Source organism: Lissotriton vulgaris, chromosome 1_1 (assembly GCF_964263255.1).
Source record: "Lissotriton vulgaris chromosome 1_1, aLisVul1.2, whole genome shotgun sequence".
NCBI lineage: Eukaryota > Metazoa > Chordata > Amphibia > Caudata > Salamandridae > Lissotriton > Lissotriton vulgaris.
In genome coordinates this window covers 1,863,184,183-1,863,210,882 of record NC_141685.1, presented here as the reverse complement: position 1 = coordinate 1,863,210,882, position 26,700 = coordinate 1,863,184,183, and positions in this window count along the sequence as shown.

Genomic DNA, 26,700 nt, shown 5'->3' with positions numbered 1-26,700 from the left:
TATGAAAATGCCTTGCTCCCAGTGCCCCATAAAGAGGTTCGCAAACTGGGAGCAAAGCATGAACCCATCGCTGTCCTGATCTCCTGTTTGTAAAGGCTGCCATTGAACAGGAAGAAATTATTCAAGAGACAGTACTCCACCATCTCGAGAAGCATGGTGCTGTGCTCCCTGAAACGGAGAGGATGTGCATCCAAAAAATGTTTGCATGCTGCCAAACCCTGTTGATGGTCAATGATGGTATAAAGGGTTTGGACGTCCATGGTGATGAGTAGGTAGTCATTTTCCCATTTCAGCTCCTCTAGCTTCTTGAGAAAATCTTTGGTGTCCCCTATGTAGCTAGGCAGGTCATGGACCCACTCACGCAGATAGTTGTCTACATACTTGGATACATGCTCAGAGACACTACCCCTCGAGGCCACGATGGGTCTACCCGGGGGGTGGTCTCTGCTCATGTGCACTTTGGGCAAACGATAAAGGACGGGCAGGATCGGATGGTCATTTTTTAGATATCTATATTCCTCCCACTCGAGAATGTTCTTATCTTTCCAGTTGTTAAGTTTGTCCCAAAGAGTGGTAATACTGTTATTGTAAAGTTTCTAACTGGTGGGAAGCCACCTCCTTACAAAATTATATTGATCAGGAGATAGTTCCCAGGGGTCTAAGGATTTTCACCACCCCCACATACGACACACTGAATCCAGCAATGTTAGCTGAGTGGTCAGAGAACTCAGCCCTTAGCTCGAGAAGAATGCTTGAGATACTAGTAAAATATGTGTGGATTGACAGGGACATATTACTCAAAGAGATCGAGGATCTTATGGTCGAGATTAGAAAACAATCAGAGGACAGCGCTGTTCCCAATCTGGTGCGGGCAATGAAGGATCGTCTGAAACATTACGAGGAGGACAACAAGGCAAGGAAGGAGAGGAAACTGGACAGAGACTACAATGATTACGAAAGTGGCAGAATATTAACTTTCAGCCGAAAATATGACCATTTGTATAAAGATACAAAAACATCAATACAAACTGAGAATGAGGACGATGAACTGTTACTACTCTCCAGTGAAACTGAGTCGGATGTGTCCAACATATCCACTGAAGAAGTCAATCCAGCTGGAACAACAACTTGCAAACCTAATTTTTTAGACGAGTATCATCATCTGTGTCGGAGCAGATGGATGAGCAAGGAGACTCCGGCACCATTTCTCAGTGTACAAAGAGGACGAGGACGGGCAAGAGGACGAGGAAACGCAGGAACTGGGGAAAGAGGCTCTTACAGAGGTGGCAAAAGAGGCAACGCAAGGGGCAACATGGGAGCCATGAGAACACGCTCCAAAAGTGGACAATAATGGATCCAGCTTTGGTAAATGAAACCATTATCAATCTTTCTGCCAGGATTATAAATGACATTGAGAAGACCACACTGAGTCTAGGACTTTCCTTTTGTCCCGCCATGTCTTTTAACTACAGTGAATCTAGGATTGACCTTTTTAAATTTGTCCGCAAGGTCAAACTAAAAAAGTGGCATAAACTCAAAAGACTGGGGGGTAGGTACAAATCCAAACCTTGCCTTAGCAATTCAGCTGACAATGCCTTTATGATAGTTGAAGTGGATGCCCTTATCAATATAATTCAACTAGAATGAGAAAGTGGTGTAGGCGGTGGCAGTGAATCTCCTGATGAGGGGGGAGGGCAGCCCATGAGCAATTCTCAGCTCCTGCAAGAGGCTGCTTTCACTACTGACAATAGTGCTGCTTCGGGTTTCAAACCCAAATCCACTTTTATTCCTATCATGCCTCATGATGCTTTAGATACCTTCCATGAGTGTGTCAGTAAAAGAGCTATGTAGATATAGACACAAAACTAGAAAACCCAGGTACAATAACAACAACTTATCCATGGATCAGAAAAATTCTTTAAAATCTCACATGGAGGATGAAAGTATTGTCATCCACCCTGCAGATAAGGGTGGCAATATTGTCATCCTTGATAGAATTCAATAGATAGCAGAAGCTGACCACCAGTTAGAAGACTACAAGTCCTATCGTTCCACCACTTATGAACTTTACAATAACAGTATTACCACCCTTTGGGACAAACTTAACAACTGGAAAGATAAGGGCATTCTCAAGTGGGAGGAATATAGATATCTAAAAAATGACCATCCGATCCTGGCCGTCCTTTACCTTTTGCCCAAAGTGCACAAGAGCAGAGACAACCCCCCGGGTAGACCCGTCGTGTCCTCGAGGGGTAGTGTCTCTGAGCATGTATTCAAGTACATAGACCACTATCTGCGTGAGTGGGTTCATGACTTGCCTATTAAATCAATGGGGTATCACCCATAGAATCAAAGGACCTGGGTATGAATTAGTGTAAAGAAAAACAATGGTCCTTGACTATCGATCAGAAAAGTCCTTATGTGAAAATAATTTCTAATTTAGGAAATGCAATTAAATCTGCATGCTTTGACTCAAGCAAGGTGGGGGAGATATATTCAATTTCACACTGATTTTATACACTTTGAATGCAAAGAGAAAGCAGTACCCAAGATTGATGAATAAGAGCAAAAAGAAAAGGATTGTAACCACACTCTGGATACTTGTACTACCAAAATTTACATATTTATTTACAATTTCATAAAACAATTATGGTCATAAACGGCGCAAGGACTATGAAGTATAGTCAGTGAGAAGGAAAGGGGTGCTCAAGTGTTTAGAAAGAAGGAAGAAAAGCGTTTATAATGTACAATTCTAATATTTACAAAAAACAAAGCGGGAAACCTTCCGCTATTATATATGCCTGTCCACACAGTTTGGAGGGGGAAAGGGGTGGGACAATACAATATAGGTACAGGCACACAAGTTGAAAAGCGTCGACCCTGGTGCTCTTGGGATATTTGGGGCCTCGGCTGCGGGTCTTCTTCAGGACAAGGGACAAGGATGGGATAGGAGGGGAACTTGGCCGTGATCCGACAAGGGGTCTGGATCGAACACCTGAAGTGTAAAGATGAAGTAGGTGTTAGAATTTGTCTAATATTGAGTATTTACAAGAGTATGGTTCAATATCGGCTACTGGGTACATTACCAATAAAGCTGGTCAGGTGGAAACTCCGTCCGGGCTTCCAGGGGGTAGGTCACCTGTAAGGCACAGAAATTGGGAACTAGGTCAGTGCCCATCTCCCAAGGAAAACTGACTTCAAGAGACCAGTCTACTAATCAACATGGATCTAGACTCACCTAATGTCTTGATGGTGATCTAGTGTGAATTCACTTGACTGGTCAGCTTGTTCTTATGGAAAAAGACCTGTGGGGGATGAACAATTGGTCAAACCCCATCCAAGTTTGTCAACTTATGAACCTGTTGGTAAGTGCGACTAATGACTTACCACTATGGATGGTTGAATTGGAGATTCCTACAGGCGCCCCCACGGGTAACCCGGTGGTGAAGGGGGTTGGTGATGCCAACGTTGCCTCTATACTTTTATTTAATTTCTTTATCGGTGTCCGGTACTCACGTCACCTAGTATGGGGTAAATAATAGAGGAGTATGTTGATTACTTCATCTATTCATTTCGATTGGGGTGTTCTTGCTGGGACGCTAAAAAACAATTTTGCGAGCGTTCACCCTCATGAGATCGCTATTTTCTATTCTCACCTTGGCAGGAATGGTTTGAATGCCTGGAAACCGCGAGCAGTTGTTACCGTGATGCACTTCCAAACGGAGAACAGCGTTCGAATACGGCTGTTACTTCCGCGTTTGGAGCCGGAGTCACATGTACTCGGGATAACCAATGGGAAAGGATTGAACATGAAAGAGGGACTGTTGACTATTCCGTCCGTCATAAGGATCAACAACGGATTCTCCATTGAAAGGATCAGTGAAGGAGCTCACCATTACGGCAGGCGATCAATTGAATTGCATGCATCATGCGTGTTGGGTGATAGGGATATATCGTAAGCGAGTCGTTTATCAGGATATTTGGAGCATCTCGATATTCCTCGGGTACTTTTTAGGGGGAGCACATCAATTTCAAACAAGACTATTTAGTTGTTCACAGTTGCAGTTACACAACAAATTGTACAGCAGTTAAATGTTAATACAGTACATAATACATTAACACAACATCATACAATACAATAATTAATACAAAAACTACATGTGACAGGCAATGTTATATACAACATTACTGCAAGATGGTTTTTTACAAATTACCCTGAGGGAGACAGAGTGGGTGATTAGAATGAATGGTTGTTTGATGAACTGTTAGCCATTCCGAATCGACACCATTTGTCTCAGGACTTCTTCACGGTCATTTAGACCGCGATTGACAGTGTCAAAAATGTGCATCCAGCGACATTCACGGGTACTCAAGAGTTTGGCATAATTGCCACCTCGGGGGGGTTTTGTAACCTTCTCTATTATCCACCATGTGAAACTTTCAGGATGGTGGTTAAATTTCAGAAAGTGATCCACTAGTGGGGCCCCTTGTACCTTGCAGCGTATTTTGCTACAATGTTGTAGGATACGGGTCTTGGTTTTCTGGGTGGTTTTGCCAATGTACATGAAGCCACATGGGCACATTATAGTGTAGATAGCTCCCATGGTATTGCAGTTAGTATGGTGTTGCATTGTGTGTATAGTTATTGTAGGTGCATGTTTTTAATTCAGATACCATTGTACAGGCCTTACAACTGCCACATTTAAAATGACCCAGTACAGGGGGAATGTTCCATAGTGATGTTTGGCTTTCGATCTTCTTTTGATTAAACATGGAGTGTACTACAAAATCTTTCACACTTCTACCTTTACGGAAGGCGTGCATCGGGGGTTCAGTTATACCTATTTCTTCCGCTACAAGGTGCCAGTGTGCATTGATGGTTTGTTTTATTTCTGTACTGCGTGTGTTAAAAGTGGTGACACATATAAGTCTGTTTTCCTTGGAGTCAGATCTCTGTTTGTGTTCTAGTAAGGACTCTCTATTGCTGAACCATGCCCTTTTGCGAGCTTTCCTGGCCAAACTTCTAGGGTAACCTCGTTCGATGAGTCTTTTAATGAGAATCTTGAAGTAATCTATTTTCTTGGTACAATTACGTCGCAACCTCAGGAATTGACCGTAAGGTAGGTTATCCCTGAGGCTGGTGGCTGGAATATCTGAGAAGTGTGGGGCATATTACCAAGCAATAGCGATAATTATCGCTATTGCTTGGTTAGAGACAAAAATTTACCGCTGCGCTGCGGCGATTTGTACCGCAAATAAACCTTGGTATTACCAAGGTTTATCGCAAAGCATGAATATCGCTGAAAAGTCAGTGATATTCATGCAATACCGAGCTAATGCTCTTAGCCATGTTATCCACCTCCCATTGGATAACATGGCTAAGAACTGCTCAGGGCAGGTGTTAGCTTTTGGAGATATTCGCGCTTAGCGCGAATATCTCCAAAAGTTGGTAATAGGAGATAGCGATGTTAGCGACTGTTTCCAGTCGCTAACATCTTGGCACGCCCACTTTGCATATCAGTAGTGATAAATATCACTGACATGCAAAGTGGGGCCCAAGATGGTCGCTATCTCCTACTAGCTGTCGCTAACTGGTGTTAACGACAGCTAGGTAATAGGGAGATAATTTTATCTCCGCTTTCTTGGCTTTTAACGCCAAAAATGCGGAGATAAACCCCCTTGATAATATGCCCCTGTGTTCTTTTCAGTCGATTTTCTGAAGAGTGTGGTATATAACACACTATTTTCTTCTTTAATCGTCAGGTCAAGGAAGTTTATAGAGTTATTACTACTCTCAATTGAGAATTGTATGTTGTCATTGCTTTCATTTAGCCAAATATGGAAGGTCATTAACTCCTCCTACGTGCCCCTCCATATAAGGAACACGTCGTCGATGTATCAACGCCATTCTGCAATTTTTGTTCTGTAGGGGTTGGTGTCGTGTAGGATCCATTTGTGCTCAAAAGAGTCCATAAAGATGATAGCAAGGTTTGGGGCAAAGCTTGCCCCCATAGCTACTCCACTTGTTTGCTCGTAGAAATGCCCATCAAAAATGAAGTAGTTTCTTTTCATTGCTATTTCTAACAGTGATAGGATGAAATTGGTCAGTACCCTTGGGGACGTGTTCTATTGTCTAGGGCATTTTCAATAGCAATCATCGCTGCCTGTTGTGGAATGCTGGTATATAGGGACGAAATGTCCATGGTTACTAGCAATTCCTGTGTTGGATCAAAGATGGTGCCATCCATAAGTTGGATTACCTGCATGGTGTCACGTATGTAACAGGTTGTAGATTCCGCAATTGGTTTTAGAAAGATGTCAATAAACTTGCATAACGGTTCCAAGATTGAACCAACGCCTGAGATAATCGGCCTCCCAGGTGGTGATGCTAGTCCCTTATGTATCTTAGGTACAGTATATATCGTTGGGACTCTGGGGTGTGCATTATTTAAATATTCACATTCTGATTTGGAGATTACACCTTCCTGGTAAGCTATATCTGTTAGTCCTCTGATCAGTGTGGCTATGTCATTTGTGGGGTCTTTGGATAGTTTCCTGTAGTTTCCCTCTTTGGATAACTGTGAGAGAATTTCTGCCTTGTATGCCTCTCTATCCTGAATGACTAAATGCAAATTCCTAACTATAACTGGTGTGAAACCTATGGTTTTTTCAGTGAATTTCATAGGTTTTTTAAATGCTAATTCCTAACTATAACTGGTGTTAAACCTATGGTTTTTCCGTGAATTTCAAAGGTTTTTTAAATGCTAATTCCTAACTATAAATCTCAGTTTATAAGTAAGACTGTTAGCGCACTAGTTGTTCTCTGGGACATTCTGTTATTGAGCTATATTTTGACTTTTTTGGGCTGTGTTTTTTGGCTACATTTTTTTTGTTTTTTGTCTCTGGTGGCCATCTTTGGGCTACATTGGGCTACATTGGGCTACATTGGACTACATTGGGCTACATTTTGGCTCTAATATATATAGCCCAATGTAGCCCAATATATATTTTTCAAAGTTCATTTTCGTAAAAACGACGTGAGCATATATCTTGAGACATAGCAAAGACACATCGGGCTACCAGTTCCTACAATTTTGCCTATTTTTTTAAAAAATATATATAAATATATTATTATTATTATTTTTTTTTTGCCTTGGTGCGCTCCCGGAGCACGCCCCGGGGTGCGCCCCAGAAAGCGTAATTAATTGAAGCGCCCCGGGGAGCGCACCGGGGAGCGTCCCGTAAGCGCCATTATCGTTTTCTTAAACATGATAGTGACGTATCGCGTAGCCGCGTCTGCGTGAAACGCACGGCGTAAGCGCACCCAGAAGCACTCGTGCGAATACGATCGCGCAATGTAAACTTCCGACGCGCTTACGCGACGCGACCCGGGGCGCTCCCCCGGGCACGCCCCGGGGCGCGAAGCGTAAGCGCGTCGGGTCAAGTGACCTGAAAATAACACTTTACATTGGTTCATAACAGTTTTGGTTTCATAATGATGAAGCCCCTGGTCATGTGACCTGAAAATAACACTTTTCATTGGATCTAACTTTTTTTTTTTCCTTCTGATGAAAGACCCTACCTTTTTCCTTTCTTCTGACTTTGTCCTTTGACTGAGGAAGACCTGCTTGTACCTCTCTGTACAATTTTCATCTTCATAATGGCTTCAGTAGCAGCAGCAGCTGGTGCATCTGCACCACCACCACCACCACAACAACCAAAAGGACCACCACAAGTGTTCATTGGTGGTCAAGAAGAGGAGGAAGAGGAGGAGGAGGAGGAGGAGGAGGAGGAAGAAAGGACGAGAACATTTCTCCAAGAACACAATACCCCATACCAGCCTAGACCACACAATATTTGGGAGTTTTTTTCTCTTCCACAGGGGAAGAAAAAGGTAAATGCAGCCAAGGTGACTTGCCTAATCTGTGGCATGGAACTTTCCAGAGGGAACCCTCTTAAAAAATATTCCTTTGGAAATCACACAATGATCCGCCACATGCAGCGCAAGCATCCTATAAACTATTCTGCTGCAGAAATGAAGGAACTGGCCAGTAACCCTTCCCCATCAACAAGAACCAGCTCAAAAAGAAAGCAACCCACTCCCTCAACACCAGAAGAAAATGAAACGATGCGTTGCGTTCAGCCACGATTTGCAGATTTCAGAATCACATGCAAATATTGTGGGAAGACCATCTCCTACGGAGAACAGAGCGTAAAGCACATCGTCCTTGCTGGGGACAACCACAAATGCCCCAATCGACCCTATTTATTTCTTTTCTTTTTTTTCGCTCCAGTTGAGCCATTTCCAATTCCCTATTTTTTCGTTTCTCCCCATGAAAAATACAAAAAATATATAAAAGTGTTCTGAAAAGCCAAAAAAAGTTCAAAATGTTCAAAAAACATAAAAAAAAATAAAACAACAAAAAGAAGAAAAAAACAGTTCTTTTCAGAACTACCTCCAATTTCTAATAAAAGGCTACTTCTTTTTAAAAACTGTCATTCTTTTTTCCCCATGGTAAGCTTTCCTGTACGCTCCCCGGTGCGCGTACCGGGCGCTGCCCCCGCGCAAAAAAAATAAAATAATCTTTTGCCCCACAGGGCTCTTTTTTGGCACAAACATCAAACCTAGGGGGTCAGGGGGGTCTATCCCTGCCCCCTTATTGTCATTTCCCCCTTTGTTTTAGCCACCTCTTGTGTCTCGATTTTACCGAGACACAAGATGGCGGCCGCTCCGGACTGTTTCGAATGTTTACAGACACCCGAGAGCCAATCAGCTTTCCATGCGCAAGTCGCTTAGCACGCCCGCTGCGCTCCCCGGGGCGCGTACCAGGGCGCTGCCATAGATATATATATTTTTTTGAACCTAAATTACTCAAAATCCACTGGAGCACATATCTTGAGACATAGCAAAGGCACATCGGGCTACCAGTCCCTACAATTTTGCCAAATTTGGTCAAAATCCATTCAGCCGTTCGGGCTAAAAGTGAAATCGACCGCCCTATGGAAATTAACATGGGGAAAACGCGTTTTGGGACCTCCCTTTTATCTCGGCCCCCGCTTGACGAATCCCCCCCAAACTTTCAGGGAAGGGCCGGAACGCTGCGAGGCCATTTTGAGGAAATTTTCAGTCTCGAGATATGTGGTCCTGTAGATTTTGAGTAATTTAGGTTCAAAAAAATATATACATCTATAGCCGCGCCCCGGTACACTCCCCGGGGAGCGCTCCGGGCGCGTCACGTGAGGTGCGCACGGAAAGCTGATTGGTTCTCGGGTGTCTGTAAACATTCGAAACAGTCCGTAGCGGCCGCCATCTTGTGTCTCGGTAAAATCGAGACACAAGTGGTGGCTAAAACAAAGGGGAAAATGACCATAAGGCGTCAGGGATAGACCCCCTCTGACCCCCTAGGTTTGATGTGGGGCCAATAAAAGGGACCAGCGGGGCATTTAAAATATATATATTTTTTTGTTTTGCGCGGGGGGAGCGCTCGGTGCGCTCCCCGTGGCGCGTACCGGGGAGCGCACTATGAGGAAAAAAGAATGACAGAGTTTTTAAAAAAGAAAGCCATATTTTAGAAATTGGAGGTAGTTCTAAAAAGAACTTTTTTTTTCTTCTTTTTGTTGTTTTTTATATTTTTTTGTGTTTTTTGAACATTTTGTACTTTTTTTGTCTTTTCAAAACAGTTTTATATTTTTTGTATTTTTTTAGGGGGAGAAACAAAAAAAAGGGAATTGAAACTGGCTCAACTGGAGCAAAAAAACAAAAAACCCAAAAAATTAGTTCTTTTTTGGGCACTTGTGGTTGCCACCTGCAAGGACGATTAGCTTTACGCTCTGTTCACCATAGGCGATAAGCTTGCCACATGCAGTACAAGTTATTTTAAAATCAGCAAATCTTGGCTGAATACAAGGCATCATCTCTGATGTTTCTGGTCCTGATGAAGAGGGTTTGTTTCTTTGGGAGGTGGTCCTTGAAGAATGGGGAAGGTTACTGGCCAGTTCCCTGAGCTCTGCACGAGAATAGTTGTTAGGGTGCTTTCTGGTCATATGACGAATCATGGTATAGTTACCAAATGAATATTTTTTGTTTGGGTTGCCCCTTGAAAGTTCTTCATTGCAGATTAGGCAAGTTACCTTGGCCGCATTGACTTTTTTCTTCCCCTCTGGGATTGAAAAAAACTCCCATACAGTGTGTGGCTTGGGCTTGTATGGGGTATTTTCTTCAGGAAGCCATCTTCTCCTCCTCTCCTCCTCTTCCTCTTCCTCCTCCTCCTCTTCTTGACCACCAATATAAACTGGAGCTGGTCCTGTTGGTGGTGGTGGGGCAGATGCACCAGCTGCTGCTGCTACTGAAGCCATTATTAAGATCAAAAAGGTACAGAGATGTACAAACAGGTCTTCCTCAGTCAAAGGACAAAGTCAGAATAAGGAAAAATGGTGGGGTCTTTCATCATTTGGAAAAAAAAACTGTCCTGAACCAATGAGAAGTATTATTTTCAGGTCACAAGACCAGGGGCTTCATCATTATGAAACCAAAACTGTTATGAACCAATGAAAAGTGTTATTTTCAGGTCACATGACCGACGCGCTTACGCTACGCGCCCCGGGGCGCGCCCGTGGGCGCGCTCCGGGTCGCGTAGCATGAGCGCGTCAGATGTTTACGTTGCGCAATCGTATTCGCTCGAGTACTTTCGGGTGCGCTTATGCCGTGCGTATCACGCGGACGCGGCTACGCGATACATCACGATCATGTTTTCGTTTGCGATATTGGCGCTCACGGGACGCTCTCCGGAGCGCGCCCCGGGGCGCTTTTTAGAAGTACGCTTTTTGGGGCGCTCCCCGGGGCGCGCTCCGGGAGCGCTCCAAAAATAAAAAATAAAAAAAATGGGATAATTGTAGGGACAGGTAGCCCTATTCTGAAGTGGTTTTTAAAAAAATTAACTTTAGAAAAATATGTATTGTGCTACATTGGGCTTAATATATGTTAGAGCCAAAATGTAGCCCAAATGTTGCCCAATGCAGCCCAATGTAGCCCAAAGATGGCCACCAGAGACAAAAAAAAATATATCCCAAATATCAGCCAGATGTAGCCAAACTGTAGCCCAATGACAGAATGTATCAGAGTGTTCTAAACAACTAGAGCGCTAACAGTCTTACTTATAAAGTGAGATTTAAAGTTAGGAATTAGTATAAAAAAAAACTATAAAATTCACTGAAAAAACCATAGGTTAAATACCAGTTATAGTTAGGAATTAGCATTTAAAAAACCTATGAAATTCACTGAAAAAAACATAGGTTTCACACCAGTTATAGTTAGGAATTAGCATTTAAAAAACCTATTAAATTCACTAAATAAACCATAGGTTTCTCATCAGCTATAGTTAGCTGGAAATTTTACTGTCATAAAACCATTGAAATTCCACGTTATAGTTAGTTGGACTCACTATAACTTGCGCGTGTAATGCACTGCTGATGACGTCACATATTACATCACTCATGACATGGTCAGTGACATCACTCATGACATCACTGATGACATCATCCTTGTGACAGAGTGACAGACCTCCTTTCACTGTAATGTAACCCATGAAAAACATATTGAAAAATATAAATTAAAACATTTTAAAAAATGGAGATACCCATACCAGTTACAACAACCAATTTAATAATTCCACCATTTATATATACATTTACACATTCATCAACAGTTCCATATAGTCACTCATACATATACTCACTCATCATATGTAGTGATACACCTATTCATCCTGTTACACACCGACAGTCATCAAAAAGTTACTCACACATATACTCACATATGCAAATAAACTAATAAACATCCATTTATTTGCATATACAAGTATACACACACTACAACCTTACTTCTAAGGAAACTTACACATACCTACTCTCTTAAAGAATCACTGATAGAAACACATAGTTATTTAAACAGGAACTCTTACAATCTCTCACTCTCTCATATACTCACTTATATACATCAATACTCACATATACTAGATAAAAACATGTCTTGTTACTGATAAAGACAATAGTGAGATAGTCATTCACTCACTAACACACACATCCACCCATACAGTCCTGCACATATGCTGTCTTCTAAACACATACAAACAGTGAGTCAGTCACCAACCCATGCTGCCACTTATACACAAAGTGAAACCCTGATACATATATTATAATATTTAAAAGTTACTTGCTAATATATATATACACTAAAATACACTTAATAAGGCAGTTAACCAATCAATTCTTTTGAAAAAAAAAACATCCATTTACACACCTGTTTAACCATTTATTCTTCCATCGTCCTTTACAAATACATATATTAAAAAAATTTATTTTTCAGAAAGACACACATTCACTGGATGGTGTCATCAGTGATGTCATGAGTGATGTCACTGACCATGTCATGAGTGATGTAATATGTGACGTCATCAGCAGTGCATTACACGCGCAAGTTATAGTGAGTCCAACTAACTATAACGTGGAATTTCAATGGTTTTATGACAGTAAAATTTCCAGCTAACTATAACTGATGTGAAACCTATGTTTTTTTTAGTGAATATATATATATTCACTAAAAAACATAGGTTTCAGCCAAGTGATAGTTAGAAATTGGCATTTAAACAACCTTAGAATTTCACTGAAAAAAACATAGGTTTCAGCCATGTTATAGTTAGGAATTAGCATTTAAAAAACCTTAGAAATTCACTGAAAAAAACATAGATTTCATTCAAGTTATAGTTAGCTGGACATTTCTCTCCTACAAAACCATTGAAATTCCTCTGTTATAGTTAGTTCAGCTAACTATCATTCGGGCGCCCGCAATGCACTGCTGATGACGTCACATATTACATCACTCATGACATGGTCAGTGACATCACTCATGGCATCACTGATGACATCTCAAATGACATAACTGATTACATTACTGAGGACATCATCCTTGTGAAAGAGTGGCAGACCTCCTCTCAGCGTAATATAACCCTTGATACACACTATTCCTAACTATAACATGGCTTAAACCTATGGTTTTTCAGTGAATTTCTAAGGTTTTTTAAATGCTAATTCCTAACTATAACGTGGCTGAAACTTATGTTTTTTCAGTGAATTTCTAAGGTTTTTTAAATGCTAATTCCTAACTATAACGTGCCTGAAAACCTATGGTTTTTTCAGTGAATTTCAAAGGTTTTGTAAATAATAATTTAAAAAACGATTAAATAATATGTCTTTCTTTTTATACAAATTTCTTATATTTTTAATATAAATATTTATATGTATTTTATTTTTTAGAATATATTTCATATTTTTATTATAAAATACTAACAATGTAAAATATTTTTGGTATTAATTATTTCTTAACTTCGGTTGCAAGCATAACATAACTCCAGCAATGCTCTTGGGCCCGTATGCTTACAATGCTTTATCAATCCTTACACCTGCTTCAAGCATATGCAAGGTTTTGACGCAGCATAAGCTCAAAAGTTGCTGAATAAATTGTTATACATTTCACTCAGTCACTTTTAGGAGGCGTTGCTGCACCCCCTCCTGCCCAGGAAAGCCTCCTTCTGGCACAGGGCTTTACAATGTAATGCACCCTCCAGATGCATCACATTCTTAATACAACACACCATGGCACATCTTTTGCACCACCGCTGTGTCACAAAAGTGATGCAACAGCTGTGTAAAAGAGGCACTAGGGTATTGTAAATTCGCCCCTCACACATACAAATTCACCCAGACAGTTTCACCATTAGCGCAAATTGAAGCACAGACTTGTAACATATTTATGTACATATGTTACATTCAAGTGCTTCGGACATACTACAGTACACTATAGGTAAACACCTTATAGATTTATGCTGTAGCACTTCCATATAGTTCTGCACTTTCACATTCTCCATACACTAGCAATATATTCATTAATTCATTTATAAACTACACATTCATTCTCACAAACGTATAGACACTAACATAGAAATATAGTTCTTTCTTTGATCAGTGAAGGTAGTTCTAAAAAGTTGTGTTTTTTTTCTGTTTTTACTTTTCAATTTTTGTTGTGTTTTGTCAACAAGTTTTTATTTAACTAAAAAATTTTTAACTGGAACCCAAAAAGTATCAAACAGGAACAAAAGAATGAAAAAAAAACCTAATGTCGAGGACAGCGATGCTCCTGCATCCTGCGTTTCATCAAATCAATAGACTGCTCCCTATAACACAAAAGTCTATCGCAATGAATGCATACAGTTTTACCGTCAGCAAAATCAGGATCAATTTGTGGGTGTGGACTGCTTGCTGAAAATTCTGCTGCAGCAGTTGATGTGCTTGGTGCAGAAGCAGGGGGGTTATCCTGCCACTTCTGTCTTGCAGCTCGATCAAATATATTTATTTATCTTCATGTTTTTCATTTTCTAAGTGAGCTGCATTCTGCAGCAACACACTTGGAAGGAGGAAACATCCTCTAGGGAATTAGTTTGTGCATGAAATTGTCCCTTTCTGCACAAAACAATCCGGGGTGTAATGTGGCACCCTTGCAACATGGTGCAAGGGATGGAAGTACTTTGTAACACTACACATCTAGGACTTTCTAGATTCAAGTTTTATCAGCTACCTAGCTGGGCTGCCAAGTTAGATAAAGAGGGAGAAGTAAATGAAGATCCCACCCCTTTATCAACATACAGAGGTCTCCAAATGGTATTGGCTTTTGGTTAAGGGGGAGCCACCTTCAGTACCTATGGAGGAGCCCTGGAGAAGAGACCTGCCTTCGATCAACGCAACATACTTATGGCAAGTATCGATGCATACTTTATGGAATGTGGTTAAAGCCACCAATCTTAAGAGAAACCATATGTTCACACTCCATAGGGCATATTGGACCCCGAAGAAACGTTCAAAACTGGGAGGTGAAAAACAGAAGGTTTGTTTCAAGTGTGCTTCTGATGTCGGGGACAACTTGCACATGTTCTGGCAGTGTCCTCCGATCCAGGGTTTTTGGCATAATATCGGTAAGACTGTTTTGGAGGTCTTAGGGCAAGTATTTAAGGTAAGGCTGATTTTGGGTATTTTTGGGGGGTTTCCATAAGAGAACACCAGCTATAATCTCTCCAACTCACAAGTCTCCCTTTCATTTCTATTAATTCTACTTGCATTGAGGGAAATCTGTTTAAAATGGATCTCTGCTCAACCCCCAGTAATATTGGACTGAGTCGCCTCGGTGAAACGAATCCTTAGATTGGATCTTGTGAGTTCTTCAAGAAAAAGAATCAGAAGGTGGGGTATCTAGGACAACTGGGTTAACAACTTGATAACATAATATCCTGTAAATTCAAAAAAACAATAAAGTCCAATGATTATATTGTAAGTGCGATTTGAGGCAGAGATATCATTCTCTAGATATATACCTTCCCTACGATCTTGGCAGATGGTTTCGTTGGATCCCCGGGTATCCAAATATTCAGATGGTACGTTATCTTTGTCCGGAGACCCAAGAAGAAACCATTGGTTTGCTTAAAGTCTTCTCACTTATCTATAAATGAGGACAAAAAAACATGGCGCACGGGTGCCAACATTAGTGGTAGGCAGCACTACATGCACCAGACCAGGGACAGAGCAGGAATGTGACATATCTTGGTAAATAAATATGTTGCATTCCTGCCTTCTCCCTTCAACAATCAAGTTGTCTTGCTGCCCTGCACAATGGCGTACGGAGACATGTCATCAAAGTGACTGGAAGAAATTGAAATTCTATGCAATTGAGTAAATTGTACAAAGTGAATGAGGAGAAGATCCGAAATGAATGCTACGACAAATGGAATCGTGCCACATACTGACCTTAAGAACATTAGCACCTAATGGACTGAATCAGGATTAGGAGTTATACATATGTCTGTAGATGAAATGAAAAATAATCAAGACTTCTTCTACTAATGGACTTTGATATTTATTATAGGATTCTGATAATATTAGGGTTCTCCAAATTTGACGAGATTAATTAAATGATAGGGATTGATATTGTAAGATCAAAAGTAACCTAATGAAAATAATTTGATGGGTATCAGAGCACAAGAATATATACTGACAGTAAGCCCACTGGAGGGCATAAATGTTGTTATTAATTTTAGGTGGAACTAAGTATGACTTTATTATACATAAAACTTGATTTATAATAAAGAACATGGTTAATGAACTAAGAAAGAACTACTGATCCAAAGAATGCAACTAGAATGAACTTAGCATTGTCAAATAACATTGGTAATTGCTTGATTGCAAAATGACAAGGGCCTAACAAATATTTAATTTTCAAACACTGTTTTTAAAATGTTTGGATTTTCACAGTTTTCACATTTGTTGCACATATGCACCTGAAACACCACGCCTCCCAAGAATGCCAAGGGTGTCGTAGATGGAACAGATGAAAAAATATTGAAGGGAAAAAGAGTTAAGATGGTGACAGGGCAGAAATGCTTAATATCCTGTGCTCAAGTTTCCTGTAGGGCCAAAACGTGTAGGGGCGTTGTTCATTTTGTGCTCTTTCATATCATTAAATTAACAGATTGGAAATAATTCACCTGTGAGTGCAGTTCATCTTTACCACTTAGTAAAGCTTGTGCATATTTTGTGGCCTGGCTCTGCAGCCTAAAAGGATCGCACCACCAAGAGAGCCTGCAATACCTGCAAACTTGGGCCTAGGAAAATATATATATTTATAAATATATATGTATGGATATAGATATATATAATCATGTAAATCATGTAAATGTAGCTAGCTGTGATCATGCAGCTTGAAAAAAAAATTAATATTAGAATATTTAGAATACAAAAACATTACTCACCGAGCCCCTCAACCTTGATGCCTAGCAGGTTGAGCAGTTCACCACACTTCCCCCAGAGGAACTATGCTCCCACAGGACACAGCCCTTGACTGGCCTTCCGTATGCTGCCAACTTGTGGGGGATGTGATACTACACCCAGAACACACGTGCGGCCATTTCTGCCTCACCAAAAATAGGGCATAACGGTACCCCCACCCATTTCTGTCACAGACAAGGGGTGTGAGTGGCAGACCCCATAGCTAGTGGGGACTGGAGTAGTAACAGGAATGAATATGGAATAATGAGTAGGACAGGAAAATAAGAAAACAGAAATGTAGATAACAAAAAAACACACGGGGAAAGTCAGAAAGTAATAAAATAAAGTAAAGAAAAGATTTTGATCAGATGGGGTGGATTGGGCTGGGTGATGAAAAAATCAATGCAGAATTTGAAAGCTAGGTAGGAGCAGGCTGGATAAAACAAAATCCCCGCTCACTTTTTTGCACATAGTGTGGTGCCTCTTGGGCTGATTTTTCAGCACTGATCAAGCTACCGGTGCTAAATCATAGCACGAGAAGTGAGACATGCATTTTCTGCCTATTGGCGGAACTCCATGGATGCTCAAGTAGGTTTTCATTTAACTCTACAGAACTCTGTTGAGCGCAATTCAGTACATTCTTTCCTCATCTAGTTGTGACCCTTTGACAAAGTCAGTAAGTTGCGTTACTTTAAATAATGCCTTTTATATTGTGACATCACATTGTCTGTCTGTCTGTCGGGTTTGGGCACTTGACCTGGCTGCAGGCCTGGTGCTGTGCCTAACCTCACACTGCAAATGGATTGTGGCCATGCACTCTGGTAGGTTGAGCACTTGAAAGGGGTTAGGTGTAGAGCCTGGCAGCCAAAGGCCGCGCGGAGACGGGGATTGGGTGTCAGTGTGGGGCTGAGCACACTCATGGTGTTAGTTGTAGGCTTCAACCCCATGCCGCACATGCTGATCAACATCTTTTTTTTACATTAAAAAAACCAAAGAATTACTGAAAAAAATGAAGGTTACAATGACAATATAGTTTGGAATTGTCATTATCTATTACTTACATTTTTTTAAAGAAATCTCAGAAATTCACAGAAAAATCAAAGGTTAAGGGGATGTTATAGCTAGGTGACAATATTAGTTAAAAAAAACTTTTAAATAAAAAAACAGAAGTACACCATTTATAGTTATCTAAAGTAAATATTACTCATGTCCTAAAGTAACTACTACTCTTGCCCTCTTGCCTTTGCCAGGCACTGTTCATTACTTCCAATATTACTTCACTTGGTAAATGTTCAATGACACCTGCGATAATATCACTGAAATATCTGAAATTACATAATTGAGGTCAGTACTGTTCATGGCGGAGTGGCACTGTCTATTAACCCTGGGAGTAGGTCTACGCTATGCTTGCAGAGCGTGCGTAGTTTGCGCTACCCGAATTGCACGTACCACAGTGCAAAAATGCATAGCGGGTATTTTTTACTTGCTCGCGGTCCTCAACGTCAAGTTGGCGACTGCGTGTGAGCAAAATCAACATCCCGATGAGACTTTTTCCTCATTTGCAGTCAGCAACATCAAGTTGTCGATCGCGAGCATGGAAAATAAACCTCCCAGTGAGATTCTCAATGCAGGGAAGTCAGGTTTCTCATTATGAGTGGTCGTGTTTGCTCGCGACCGCTCGCTATGAGGAACTACCAGTCCGCGTTGAGAAAGCTGCCGCTCGAGCACAAATCTACTCTAGCGGCAGAAAATGACTGCTTGTACTGTGCAAGATGTGGTTTGCTATGATTGCACAGTACGGACAAGCATCCGACACTGTGCAATTAGTACGAACAGCATTTTCAGTACTGCACTAAGCAGTTCGCATAGCATGCGTAGTTTGTGTAGTGCAATGTGCACTTCGCATAACTACGTGTAGCGCTACTACGCAAACTGCGCCCAGGGTTACTGTCTATCTCTGCAATAGGGATGTGGGGCATGTTGCAAGGTGGTTTATTAGTAGGTGCAGGTAGGTACCTACAACTAGTATTCAGACAACAATTGTAAATAAGGTCGAGTCAAGTATTAATAAAGTTATCCTTGCTTAACCTTTGGTAGCTTTGCTGATGAGCAGGCAGGCTTAACTTAGGAGACATGAGTGTAAAGCAGTAGGACACAAAACACAATACAAATTCAATACCAATCTATAATCATAGAGAATATTTATATCTTTAAAATGACACTAAAACGTCACAAATCCAATGTAGGGAATCGGAGATATGAATTTTTAAGGAGTAAATGTGAAAATTTACTTTCTAGTGCCAAAATGTAGATGTGCTTGCACTTAACTGGGGCCAAGTCAAAGTTTCAGCCAACCACAAGGGAGTGCGGTCAGATATGTTGCAAGACTGGGACCAGTCAAACTTTTACCTTCGCAAGTAATCACTTTTTTGGAGATTTGTCTCTCGATGTTGAGCGGTCATCCTTGGCAATCTGGCTTTCAGTTCAACAATGATGTCCTGCTTCAGCACATTACCTTAGTTAGTCCTGGAGGTCTTTGAATTCATTGTCAATGGTGACAAGCTCTGGAGCTTTCAGCTGGGTAAACCTGCATCTTAGGCCGATATGTGGTTAGAGGTCACCAGCTTGGCTCTCGTCGTCAAGGTCAGTGAACTAATTGACCTTTTTCCAAAAACATATCTAAAAGTTCTCAAACTTCTGGAATTCTTCCAGAAGGTGTCCTGAGGGTCATTGAGGATCCACAACACCATCCAATGGTTCAGAAGGTTTGAGTTGCTTCTTGGAGGTTTGGAACTACAATTCCCCCAATGCACCTGGCCAGATCGAGTAAAGTCCAGGTGATCTGTTCAGTTGGGGTTGGTCTTGATGGAGGTGATGCAGGTGACTTCTTTCATCTCTTTCGTTCGTGTGGCTGATCAGGGAGTCTACTCCTTAATTTTGGAAGCAAGGAAACGTTCTCTTTTGTGAACTCCAGAGAGTGCAGCAGGCGCAGTACTTGTGAGTGCAATCCTCTCTTTTTGCAGACCAGGGTTTAAGCAGAGCAGTCCTTTTTCGCCTGATATTTTCCTGCTGGAATCAGAGGTGTTGTGGAGCTCTCCCATATGAATTTCAGTTTCTAGGCTGGCAAGAGGGGCACCCCTAAACAGTGAGGTTCATGATGCCACCCACTACTATGACAACTTCCTTAGAGGTGTGGCATATATTTGTAAAAGTATTTCTCACTCAAATACACAAATCTCTCCTGGGAGTCCAGGACTGGCTAACCCAACCCACAGGCATGGCTAATGTTCCCCTACACTTCCCTTGCAGTCCCCTCCTAATTTAAATGTGGGCTCACATCTGGCTGGGGTGCAGATGGGCCTAGTTCCTGTACTTTCTGTCTTTCTCCCTTTGAAGACCAGTTTGGCTACCAGGCCCTTTCCTGTCCTGGCATCTGCCGATCTCCTCCCCGCAGATGGTCTCTTTGTTTCAGCCCAGACCACTTCACACCTAATCAGGAAGAGCTTGGGTCAGTCTGTTAACAGTTGGCCAATCAAAAGTCGCTGCTATAGGGCTTCTTTTAGTAACTTCAGGAAAGCAAGTTGTATGACTACTTTCCTCCAATGGTTATGATAAATCTAACCTGTGCAAGTGGTTGGATTGATTGTAACTCTTACTTTGTTACTTAGAATTATTGTTGTAGCTCACTCTTGTCAAATGTTAGACTTTATTAAATTTTAGTAGAGCCATACCATGTTAGCCTATGAAGCTAGCAATACTACAATGGGGAAAAATAAAATTGCCAGTTTTCCCCTCACCAGGTCATCTAAAATAATTTTATAATGTCCTGCTTTTCAATACAAGGCATCCTACCCGTGGAGCACCAAAGCAAGTTCTCAGGGTGACTTGCATGTAAAAAAAGGTTGTTTTTGACTTTGGAAGTACTTTTTATTCCAAAGTTGAATTTGGACATAGTTATATTTTAAAACCACCCCGCAAGGCAGGACTTGCTTTAAAGAAATTACAGCAGACACCACAGCAGTGCACACTTAAGTGCATTAAATCCACTTGAGTCTCTAAACCTACCATATACTAGGGACCTACAGGTAGGTTATCAGAACCAATTGTAATAGCACCTAATTGCCATATACCTTTCAAACAGAGCAGTGGTACTGGGTCTGGTTAGCAGAGCCCAGGGCACAATTAGAGTCGGTAACCACCAGTATAAGTCAATAAATGTGGGTGATAAGGGCAAAAAGATAACTTTCTCACAGGAAAGGTACAAATAAATTAGCTGATCAGGAAAAGATTTAAAAATTAACAGACAGTGGCACTGAAAAAGTAATAAAAAGTGAAAATAAAGTTAAGAAAATGTGAGAGGTGGAGCAGAATGGGGTGGACTGGATTGGATGGAGCCTATGAAGCTTTGTCCATCAGTAAGGGAATGTCTATGAAGGACCCGTCTGGAGTACATAAAATGGATATATGCTTGCACCACACAATGTGCCATTTGTGCTATTTGTGAGTGCAAATTGCAACACTGGCCTTCTTTTTCTAATGTGATGCATACAAGATGCATTTCATGTAATTACATATATTTTGATATAAAGTCACATGTGCAAATATCGCACACCCCTTGTTATAATATACATTAATGAATGTTATTGAGAGATGATACCATCAGAGGGGGAATTACCTTTGCCACGACTGGAACAACGAGTTCCGGAGTCACATAAGCCGAACAACGACTCATGGTGGAGTACGGAGGAGTGTAGCACAGGAACAGGTAAGAGGGGTTTGTGAATAGTATTTAGGGGGTGTGGAATTTGGGGTTAGTTTTCAGGGGTGGGGGTTGGGGTTAGTTTTCAGGGAGTGGGGGTGGGGTTAGTTTTTAGGGGGTATGTGGTGTTTGGGATTAGTTTTCAGGTGGTGGAGGGGTTTGGGTTAGTATGTAGGGGTGCAGATTTCTTTATTGGGGTGTTGGGGTTAGTTTTCAGGGCAGGGGTTTGGGGTTACTTTTACGGGATGGCAGGGGTTAGTATTACTTACCTGGGGGTTGTGTTAGTTTTTAGGGGGATCGTATTTGTTTTTAGGGGTGAGTGGTTTGTGGTTAGTTTTTAGAGGGTTGGGAGGTTGGGGGGGTCGGGGTAGTAGTTGGAATGCATTTCTTTTACCATGCATGCCTTTACAAAGAAAAATCATGGAAAGAGAATACGTGGTAAAAATAATTGTGGCTTAGACAAGATCGTGGTAGCAAACTCGCTGTTAGGGTACTCAGTGTTGTGGCACTCGTCCTTCCAACATACAACCATTAGAGGATGTTATAATTGTGGCTAGCAATAGGTTTTAATGACATGTTTAAACTTTTATAATTGAGGTGCTACCATGACAAAGCCAGCAGGCCTGACTTCTTGGACTTCCACCCTAGGATATTGAGTCTATGCATATGTGCAGCAGTACTGTTATTTATGATATGGCGTTCTGGGAGGGCAACTTTACTACAGGTATCACCCAAGGTATTTCCAAATGCCTACTTGTACATACTTGACTGAAATGAATGCATAGTATTTTTGTCGCGTACTCGTGAGCAGAGGGTATTAACCCACACCACCTCCCCTGGTAGGCTTTGAACTGCTCTGCTATGCCACTGTGAGCGACTCAAGGGGTAAAATGAAGTACTTGGTTCCCTGTAAAGAGAATGTTGCAGCATTATCACTTGGGAAGGAGTTACATCCTTTGCAACTAGTAACCCAATTTCATGTATTTCATGGTTGTATGCTTTGTCTCAAGTGTGTTTTTGCACGTCTTTGCCAAGCTTGAAGGAAATTCGGGACAGGTCATCCTGTTTTCCTGGCAGGCTTGCTATCTCTTATCATAATGATACAACATATTGAAATAATGCTCCGTGGGACTATGTTGCTTTGTGAGTGTAAATTTAGGACTTGTGAATTTAAAACATGAATTTGCTTTTGTAAAACTAGGTAGACGTATGGTCTTGTAGGTACTTGTGTCAAGGCAGGAGTTATTCCTTCTTCAGGGGTTAAAATGATGCAGGTACTCCACCAACGATGTTAGGGTGTATGGGAAAATGTTTCTCAATCTGAAAAAAATATTTCCTTGTGGTAAAGACAGAAAAACAATGTAAACTGCAAATGCTTTCAGTGATTCATTTACACGTGTTGAAATGGACAATATATACATTGCTACATGTACAAATCCTATAGCATGTTCATAAATGAATCCATGAAAAGTATTTGTGATTTCCTCTAAGAACTGGTGAATATTGCAGAATGCCAGCTTGGTGTTGGGCTCTAGTGTTATCTACAAATATGTTGGGAGTACACGTACTGGAGCAATTGCTGACTTTTTTGTGAATCGGGCCTCCCGTTTTCTTAACAATGTTTATCAAGAAAAATAAATAGGGAAGGTGTAATCATAGCATTACTATTTTTTCATAGTTTTTCTAACTTGGAAGTTACAGTGTGCAGATTTCCCAATAGCATTTTAAGCCAACCAGAGGATACTTATGTAATTGTACCATGTCCAAATTCCCCTTCAACATTTTTCATGCGTTTGATTGTCTTGGGTCAATCTGAAGGTGTGAAGATTAGTGCCCTTTTCTCATAATATTTCAATGTTGAATAATCTTTATTGTTATGTTTGTACTCTTTAATTATTCCTTAGTATGCTAAAGCTGGCAATGAGACACGTGGTTATATACAAGAACACCTAAATAATGCATAATACATAAATGAAGTATTCAGACCTATACTGTCATTCTTCTTGTTTAAGGCTTGTGATCAGGTGATAGTACCTTTCTCTGCACTAACATAGATCACACATTTTATCCAACTCCACACTCTTTCACACAGTAGACTTTACATTGTTAGATCATTTTGGTATATTTGCATCTATAAAACATTTGAAAAATACATTAAATTAGACGATAGATTTCATTTGACCCCAAAACAAGTGCTTTGTACAAGATAAAAGGGCCAAGCACTTTTATGCACTTCACACTCCCAAGCTATTGTGAATAATACTAACACAATAGAAGAACCATTTTTGGTCTGGCGTTAGTCAAGATTTTTTTAATTTTAGTAAAAGTATCTATCTATCTATGTATCTATGTATCTATGTATCTATCTATCTATCTATCTATCTATCTATCTATCTATCTATCTATCTATCTATCTATCTATCTATCTATCTATCTATCTATCTATCTATCTATCTAACTGTCTGTTTATCTATCTCTAGACGTACATATAGTCGGTTTCAGCCAACTTTCTTCATCTGTTCGTCTGTTTTTTATCCCATAAAGCATGGGACAAATGTTCAGCCTAATTCAACTTTACTGTGAGTTATGGCATTATGTTTTTTCACGAGCAGTTCACCAATCACCAAGTAGTTCCCTTCAGTGCCAGGGACAACTATGGACATTTCTTCTTTTTTTAGATGAAAGAAATGTTGTTGCATTTTGCCAATGTTATTTCTTATATATTGGCGATGGCCTTAAACAATACATTTTACAAAATTCCTGATAAAATAAACCAAGCATTGAAAATTAGAAATTCTTTCAAACGGAATCACACTTATTGTATTTGCCAATATTTTCCTCATTCCTCATACTGAACCAAGAAAGAGCTAGAATCCATGGACAGGAAATATTCGCCAAAGGGGTGGCTGGAGGTGCATTGTGCTGGGCTAAATACGCCTCAGCATATTTCCACTCGATTTTCATTCTATGTTTTCTGTGCAGGAGTGGATTTCCTTCTGCTATCAGCCTATCTATAAATGGCTATTTCTATACATGGCATATTTCATGGTATAAACACTTGCAAATCAATCACTATATATTGTGCAACGCAACATAAAGGCAAAGCCCATAAAGCATGTCACAACTGTAATTATGATTAGAAATGTGTTTTGATCTCTTCAGCTGATGACTCGAAATAGGCAATTAGTTCTTTATGAATAATTGGGCACATTTTTAAAACACTTTAAAACAACGAGCCCCTGCATTTACATAGAAATGTGCGAGTTCTGGTTTATTTTCCTTGCTCGCTGCCCCAGATCAAGCCACAGCCCGACCAGCGACTTCTCCTTTCAAATCACTCTTTGATTGGACTTTGCTGGAGTCAGAAGTCAACTGTACAGATGAGAAATTGAGAAAGCAAATGAGTTGACAATAATTATAATCTGAATAATAATAATACTGCCCGGATAGCAGGGTGTCAGCGAGATAAGGGCAGAGACAGAGAGGCTCTGGAGCCAGAGGCTTTGCCACAGGCACTTACTCTTCGAAGTCCTTATCGCGCTGATTAATGGTCCAGCTATAGAAGGATTTATTGCTATTATAAACCTGCAGTCCTTTTTAAATTACAATAATGCTTTATTCAACTGATGTGAGTATTCGGCATACGCCAGTCAGTCGGCACTGTAACCATTTTGACCTCCAGAAAGGGCACATTGAGCTCACTATAGAGGGCCACGCAGATTCATATAAGTACAAAAGTTACATTCTATGTAAGGATCTGTAAATAAAACACATCCAACGACATGAACAGCGTGTAGTAAATTACAATTCTAAGAATGACATCGCATCAACTTTTGCAAATAAACTGAAATGCTCAAAATATGGCAACTCATCAGATTCCCGAGAGTGCAATTTAAAACTACCCCTGATGGAAATTCCCGTGCAGAAGCTCCAGATGATATATATAAACGATGTATTTGATGTCATTCTATTAGTTTTTACTAACCACGTATCACTAACACCAAGGCCTGTGAATATACTCAGAAAAATTTAGGTTGTGTTTATGTACAGAATATTTAATCATTTCACTATGTCTAATCGAAAGACCAGAGCTGTAAAACGGGATATTTTTCCTGCAAAGTTAGGTGAAGTTGGGAAAGTTAACCCTTTGGGAAGCCCTGTGAAATTCCCCAATTTAGGCTACTGAAATTATTTGCATAGTTAATTTTAATACTACTTAGAGCAACGTTGTGTCCTAAATGCCAGTGAGGATATACTGCAGGCGCAGTAATCCACTCGTTCATCACCTGCCTGAAATCCAACCCTAAGGAGCAGGAATTCTAGAGGGTGAGGAATTCGGCTGTGCACCTGAAAACGGAAAAGGTGACTGGCAGCGAACTGGGGTGGCACACCCAGCAGTCCTGAGTAGCAGCAGAAGCAATTTTACAGTCTGGTATGATGCTCCATGTTTTTTTTTTTAATGAAGTAACGAAATCTTTGAAGCTGCCAACTATTGAATTTAGTAACATCACTTAGCCTGGCTCTCACCCCCAATAAATCCAACATGAAATCCTGGAGACAGATGTGACATATTGTCTTGTGGTCACATTTAGGCCAGAGTAGGTACAACAACATTTTTCCTGCTCAAGTTTTAAAGTTGGGGGGGCCTGGCTTGAGCGCCGCACAAGATGGCGGCTTGATGTCGGAGCTCCGCTGACCGAGCCCGGCGCCGGCAGTTTTTCTCCGCTTACACCGGACTAATACGATCACTAATCCCAGAATCTAGTGTCGGAATGTGAGGTGAGCAGGAGGATCCGTGCCTTGTTCTTAAAATCCAGCGACATGCGCTCATTTTTGCAGTGACGCGGTCCGCTATTTCGGCGGCCGCCATTTTCTTTTTTACCGCGATCCCTTCACGAGCGGTATTTGCCGAATGTACGCCTCATTCTCCGTTCTACAGGACTTTTACTGTCTGCTCCCTTCCTCAACAGCTTGAGCACAATACAAAATGCCTCTACAGATGCAGTTTTCCTCTTCTCACGTTTTGACATGCAAGCGCTGTTCTCACTAACTCTGCCTGTTTTCACTAACTCTGC